Genomic DNA, 7680 nt, shown 5'->3' on the forward strand with positions numbered 1-7680 from the left:
CGCGATGCTCGATTGTGTAATTGGCAGTGAGTGTTTTTTGCAGTATATAAAAACTCCTGAAACAGCTGCCTTGCTTCGCAGACTGACACGCCGGTTTTGTTTGAAACCATGGATGCGGCTACTATAGAACCAATTCAGTTTGTTCTTAGTTACAACTTTATACTATCCCCGAAAAGAATTAGAAAGTTTTGGCTGTCACATTTGAATGATTTTATTGGTTACCTTAAGCTGATATGCATGTAGCGACTCTTAAACCGCTGCAAGAAACCGGAAAACGAAGTAGTAGGGGAGCAACCATTCTGCTGTTGTCCGCTGTTAATATATAGAGTAAAAATTGTTTGAACATCTACACCAAGCGCACAACCATCCATGTATTAACATCCTTAAGTCAACTCCTATGTTTGTCAGGATAGTTAAATACCATTACTCGAAATAATTCAGACAAGTGTACAGTACATGACAAAATGAACAATGCTTTTTTTTTTCATTCGGGTCTTTTATTGCAACGTTTCAAAGAACCCCAACGTCCCCTTCAGTGGTAACGGCGTTCATTTCGTCAAAGTTTCAGCCGCATATTGCTGGCCACGTCAAACATTTATGCACCACAACGCCATAGAAGTAATCGGTGTTTCCAGATAGGAGCATTCAAAGCATTTTTTTTTCACTAGGGAAAGTCAAGGTCTTCTGTGTGGTTATCTTAGTACTATTGCAAACATTACTAGCGATGTTCGTGAAAACGCTTTCATATCTGGAAGAATAATTCGACATATCTTTTAGGCTGATGACAATCTTGCGTTATTCAATCTGCGTCGTATTGCTGGTAATACAAGATTCTTCTAGTTCGTGAAGCGAGCCCTTCTTCCACCTTGAACCTGGAAAAGTAAAGCAATGCAATGAATAAAGCTGATAATCAGAAATCTTAGTGCTGTTGGGAAAGTACCGTACTAAATATCTGAATAAATTTATTGCTTTGTGTTTTGTTGGATAGAAGAAAATAGAATATTTACTAATTAAAAGTAATGGTTTCGCAGTACCCACCGCAAGCATAGTATTTGCTATAGCATGCTTAACCACGTAATTACAACCACATATTTCAATAAAGCCAACAGTAGCTTTCTCGCCGTTGACGCCGCTAAACAGCTTTTTTTTTTTAATTAATGCCGCGACTTCAAGAAACTGTGCTCTCGGATTTATTCCGCTGAACCAAGCATCTCACAAAGACGATTTGCATTTTTGTTCTTATAAAGCAGCGAATGTGCAATGGGGCGTCATGCTTCAAATCTAAACTGCTAATCAACCCTCTATTGTCAAGGTGATGCCATGTTTGCCACTTCTTTCTCTGAATGTATCACAAAATTTTCAGGGGGGCTACATGAACAGCAAGATTACCACAGGACTGCAGCAGAATTAGCGTTACATGAAGCGCTATATTTTTACTCACAATGCAATATGTCTTCAGTGTCTTAGCTGGCTGTGTCGGCTGAACGAAGCGACATCGTCTTCCACGTCTTGATCTTCACCCAGAGAAGTGACGTCCAGGTGCGCCTTATAAAGTTCGTCGTAAACGCCGCATTTGAAAGCTAATGAATCATCCTTGAGTATCTGACTCATAACTTGCCTTTGTCCAACGGAATATCCTTCTGGCGGTCTGTAGACTGCGAGACAAGGTCGCGATGGCCAGAAACAAAAGCAATAGACTTCAAAGCCGGAATTCGGGGTGTCACTTTCTTGCACCAATGCGCACATAAGGGTACACTCTGTCGTTGCACTCGTCCAATGAATGAAGCCGCGGTTGAAATCCGCCTTCTCTAAACAACTGATCATGAAATTCGCTTGATCTGCTGCTTGAGTAGCACTGACGTGATAGAGAACCCAGGAACCAATCACACTGTTCTTCATGAGGCACACGTAAATCCTACATATGCAGCGTAGGCGGTTTTCTAAGCCCGGGATAGCGGCAATATGATCGCGGATACTGGCGACGGCCATATGCACAGGCATTCCCCTGATCTGCAGTACGACGAAAGAACTTTCATCCTCCAAAAAATACAGTTGATCGGCCTGCATGCTGGCGAGGTACGAGCACAGTCTGTCCAAGTCTTTAGATGCCATCACGAACACTATACACGACTTCCAGCTATGGCTTTACCTTTCAAAAGAATGGTCACCGCTTGTGCGCCACTAACTTGCACCACCGGGTCTGTTAAACGGAGCCGCTACGCCGTATACTTATCACGCTGTGTCTGCCACAAGTGTGCACGTTTCACTAACGGCATCCTTTTTAACGCGTTGACGTATTGTAGATAATCTGTGCAAAAGATCTCAACAGATTATAGCATTCAAGATAGGTGATAGAACGCCGTAGCCGACGTACATTTCTTAACACCTGCTGTACATTCGATTGCGCTGTGCCTCGGCTTATCAAGTGCTTTTATTTCACCCTCGCATTACAGCCAACAACATGATTGCAGTTGTCAATCTCACCAGAATCTTCGTCGTAACGAAACTCCAAAAGAATCGATTTGGGCGTTGTACGTCCGCAAAACAATGATATGATGGCGAGGGACACCGAAGCGGAGTTTTTAGGAAGGTTTAACGCTATGGCGTTTTTCAGCATATAAATTTAAGTGGACGGGCCGCTGTCATCTTGCCGTCATAGAAATCTGACGGCTGCTTCCGGGAGTCGATCCCCCAACTTCCGGGTCTTTAGTCAAGTACCAGAACTGGTTTACTTTAAAAGTGGATGGTTTCGAGCTTGGTGCTACTGCTTTCCTGGACAAATCCTGACAGGACTGGCAGAGTATATTCTACGTAAACCTAGGTCTCCAAGAAACCCCATCACATGTTGACGCGACCAATGTTTCCGTCATGTGCTACCAGCGCGGCGTTGCCACTTGGTGAAAAAAGTGGCCGCACAAATGGCAGTCAGAAATATTTACTCGGCTGCTATACTACTGAGGTCCCTCTGCGAGTGAGTGAACGCTGAAAGTTCTTGAAAGCTTTCGCACTATAAAAATTATGCAAGTAACTTTTTTGCCTACGTCTCGTCTCGGGGTAAGGCGGACCGGTGTCCCGACGTCTCATGGAGGCTTATACATCTCTCAGGTGAACAGCTATACTAATGACTGGCTGCGAGAGCATGCCAGCAATCGTGGAACGAATGCAGGGAGCGATTCGGCGATACATTGCTGAATGTGTGGGTGCAACCCCTTTTTTCTACTAGACAAGCATTGTTCTCCGCCATCGAAATGCACGAGCTCTAAAGAATTTTTGAAGCCTATAGTGTAATGTGGGGTCAGCATGTGTTAGGGCACCATCGATAGCATCAACACGCAAGGAGATTAGCTATCTGCTTCATTAAATAGATGCGAAATTTTAGGGTAGGGTGCATGCGCCTTTTTAATCTCGCTTCTGTCTCTAACTTCTTTCATCTTTATTTTTATTCGAATTTGCTCAAGTACACGCATTTATGCGTACGTCAGTGCTCTTTCTTGTGTGTTACTTTTAGTGTCGTCGTTTCTCGTACAATTTCGCATAGGCGTATCCTGTGGACCACCAAGCAAACTCTGTGTTAAAAAAAAAGCTTATAATTTACTTTGCCTCGCATTGACAGTACTGCAATATGATTTTTAGACACGCCATAGGGGACGCTTCTGTAAATTTCTAAGGCCTCATGGACATTCCACGTCTCGACAAAGATGCAACCACTGCGATGGGGCTCAAACGCGTTTTTATAGCGCACATTGCAGCCACCGTCTTCCCATTTTTCTCATATGTATTACACAGTTCATAAAAATGTTTTCATGTTTTTCGCAGCAAGCATTCTCATGCAGCCACTCGCGTTGCAATAAATCAAGCATTCCCGCTGTTTAGAACACGCGCATTCTGGTGCGCATGTGAATAACTAATAAAGCTTGCTGCATTTGCACAAACGCATAAACCAAGTATTGCGTGATTGTGAAGTTGGCCGCAAGTAATAAGCAAAAACAAATGCTTATGTAATAGCAGTCTGAGTCTAAGAAAATACGGAAAAGATATTAAATTTCGTAATAGACGTGCATGTTTCGGAGATGCATCGTAGTTTTTCTTTCTATTTTGTGCGTGATGCTCTTCCCTCCAATTTTAATTCTAGGTGGCAATTACACCGATCGGGTGGAGGGCCAATGCTTGTGAAGCTTCATCTTTTTAACACCGGTGCTCCTTTAAGTTTACCCGCCTTTGTGATAGTTCTCTTTGACGTAAGCACCGGAGACCGCTTGAATTGTTCACAATTGTTTAATTCCACGTGCTCATTTCTGGGGACTTACCGACTTCCAAAATATACCCACTTTTAAAATAAAACATTCCACAGATCCTACGTCTCATATAGGAATCGATGTTATAGGCATAAGCTTAATAGATGCTATAGGCATAAGGAGGAAAAAGAGTTGTCAATTACGATTCAACTACGTAGAAGTACACTACATGACATGGTAGAAAGGGTTTTTTTCCGCACTCCGCTTTTTTTTATTATTAAAGCATCTCAAACGCTCAAATGTTACTTCAGTGCTAGCAGCGTTCACTTCGTAAAAGTTTCGGTAGCATATTCCAGGCCACGTCAAACTTTTATGCACCGCAATGCGAAACAACGAATCAGTGTTCCCAAACGTTGTGGGCATACAAAGGCGTTCCTCAAAACGTGAAACTCAAGATGCCCTCAAAGATTATTTCAGTACGTTAGCATAGATTGATAGCGGTGTTCCTCAGTACGCTTTCATATCAGGATGGATAGTGCGGCTTAGTCGTTAAGCCGATGACAATGCTGCCTTTCTCGGTGTGCGTTACAGTGATGGCCATAACAAATTATTACAATTGTAATACTTTATTTGTTTAGTAGAACAAAACTAACCAAGTAATAACCAAAACGTATGGTTCCCTAGTACCTATGTCAAGCATAGTATTCACTAGAGCACTTGACCGCGTAATTACTGCCTCATATTCTGATAAAATAGGTTCAAGCTTCCTCACCTTTGACTTGGCTAAAGAACGTTTTTCTACTTCACGATGTCAACGCAACATACTGTGCTTTCGTGTTTGTTCGGCTGAAGCAGGTATTTTTCGTACATGAATTCACTTAGTCACTTTATTTCACTAGCTTGCAAAGCAGATCATGTTCAACGGCGTGCCACATTTCAAAAGAAAACTGCTAATCTACACACGAACATCAAGGTGACGTCATGCTTACTGCGACTATCGATGAATGGCTCCACAATACGCTTCTTACATACCACAATGTTTTTTTTGCAGTTTACATGAAATGTCCGAAATTATGAGGTTGATCAAATCTTAAAGAATATAAAAGTTCTTGTACAGAAGGTGTTGCTGGATTCCACGTTTCAACAGGTGGGATTTTTATCGAGACTGAATTCACAGTAAAGCAGGTGTCCTTCCAAAAAGCCACGATGTTACTTGCAGCTGCTTCGGGAATAAACACTACATAAATGACTTGTAGTAGAAGGGCTTTCCTAACACATTTTGTTCGACAGGTGTCATGGCGAAAACGAGCCCATTCGGCGATTTGTAGGCGCATTTGGGAGGCCATTAAACTACGTTGAAAAAGGCTGGAATATTGCAGCCATCGCCGCTAAAAACACACAGAAATTTTCTAACAGCTCTAAAGTGGACAAGCCCCACCGCTGAGGCCTAGTAGCTAAGGTACTCGGCTGCTGACCCGCAGGTCGCGGAATTGCATCCCGGCTGCGGCAGCTGCAATTCCGATGGAGGTGGAAATGTTGTAGGCCCGTGTGCTCATAGTTGCGTGCACGTTAAAGAACTTCAGGTGGTTGAAATTTCCGGAGCTCTCTACTACGGCATCTCTCATAATCATATGGTGGTTTTGGGATGTTAAACCCCACATATCAATCAATCTAAAATGGACAACTATGTCCATCTAGCGGAAAACATATCATGCCTTTTCAGAGGCGTTGATCAAGCAAACATCAAAAGCTAGATAATGTGCTGCCATCTGTGAGGCATTGTGAGACTCTTTCTGGCCTTCGAGATAGTGAGCGTGCAGCGTGTATCTTGGACGCCATGCAACTCTTGCTTTAGATAAAAAACCTCTATGTACGATTTGTGTCCGCGTGTGTGTCTGTGTACCATAAAACGCTCGCGCTTGCACACGCACGCGTTCGTATGTGCGTGTGTGTGTGCGCGTGTAACAAAAAATATTGATAAGTATGCACGTAGTGGTGGAAGGGCACACTAGGGACCGGATTTCTCTGTCGCGTTCAACTCTAAAAGACAAATTTAAGGGCCCCCTAGTTTGTCTACATGAGGCGCCAAGTTGACGGCATGCCTGATGTGCCGAATTGAAATCTTCGTAATGGCCACACTCATAGTCTTCAGGGTCATCACTGCACATATTGCCGAGCACATCTTATTGTATATCGGAATATTCCTCTGGAAGTCTGAAGACTGCAACGCAGACCAAATAAAGTCAGAAGCTAAGAAAGTATAGATCATGGTCGGAACTCGTTGAGTCGCTTAGCGGCATGAAAGAGCACTGAGTACGTTCTATGGTTGCACTCATGAAATGAGCAAAAAAGCTGTTGCACTCCGTCTCCTTCAGATAGCGCATCACGAGGGCGTCATCGGTTGCATCTTGAGTGTCACTGACACGATAAAGAACCCAAAAACCAATCGCTCCTTTGTCTTCGAGGCGCACATAAGTATCGACTACGCAGCAGAGGCAATATTTTTCGTTCGGGATAGCATGAATATATCCGTGGATACAGGTGATGGCCGATGGCACGGGCATCCCCCTGATCTGCGGAAGGGCAAGAAACTTTTCGTCTTCCAGGGAATAGAGTTGGTCGGCTTGCATCCTAGAGATGCAGGAGCACAGCTTGCTCAAGGCTAGAGATGTCATCGCCATTGATAGAAATGAGCTACAGAAAATTTTGACAGTAATTTAAAAGTCGGCTGTGACTACCCTACGCCTGACCGCCACAAACTGACACCACCGAGTTTCCTGAAATGGGCCACTACATCTGCTTTCCATGTGCCAAATTTTGTGGTGTGACTGCTTTTGAATTAACTATCAATCTTCATAAATCTATTAAAACTACCTCTACAGCATAAATATCACTAGATAAGTGTTGTAATGTGATGACGCTATATTTCGTTTTGTAGATCAGGCGCAACGCTGTGCAAGCTATGCAAGAAGTTCAGTTAGTAAAACGTGTAACTACATATACGCGCGTTTAATGGTCGCTCGCGTGACATCTGATTAGTGCTGGTACACCCTCACAATCTTTCTGCTCTCTTTTCGTGTGACTGGCGAACAGAAAAAAGCAGGGTGAGTCAAAAGATCGCGAGTACCGAACGATCCTCTGTCTTATCCTGTACTAAAACTGCAAGTCCATGTGGCCGCCATCGTGACGTACCCAGAGTAGAGAGCCTGTATGTGACGTCACATAAAAACTAAGCTATACAGCCATATAACAACAAACCTTCAGTGGCACTTTTGTTGGTAAGACACATAGTACTTTAATAACTTCTCGCCGTTATAACAGGAAAAATTAAATCATTGATGGTAAGAACATCAAACTACTTTTTGTTGCGAACGCATCGACTGCAAGAAGTTGCGCTAGCTGCCGCAACGTTGCACATGATGTGTGAAACAGAGTATAGCGCATA

At 43.3% G+C, this 7680-nt stretch overlaps 1 long non-coding RNA gene across 1 annotated transcript; it reads right to left on the reverse strand.

Annotated features, from left to right (window-relative positions):
- Positions 1-475: 475 nt before the first annotated feature.
- LOC119171481 (uncharacterized) lies at positions 476-1792 on the reverse strand. Its single transcript, XR_005109844.2, has 2 exons — positions 1442-1792; positions 476-872 (listed from the first exon to the last, which is right to left on the reverse strand). It is a non-coding gene; the product is annotated as an uncharacterized LOC119171481 (long non-coding RNA).
- Positions 1793-7680: the final 5888 nt, after the last annotated feature.

This window comes from Rhipicephalus microplus, chromosome 4, assembly GCF_043290135.1.
Source record: "Rhipicephalus microplus isolate Deutch F79 chromosome 4, USDA_Rmic, whole genome shotgun sequence".
Classification (NCBI taxonomy): Eukaryota; Metazoa; Arthropoda; class Arachnida; order Ixodida; family Ixodidae; genus Rhipicephalus; species Rhipicephalus microplus.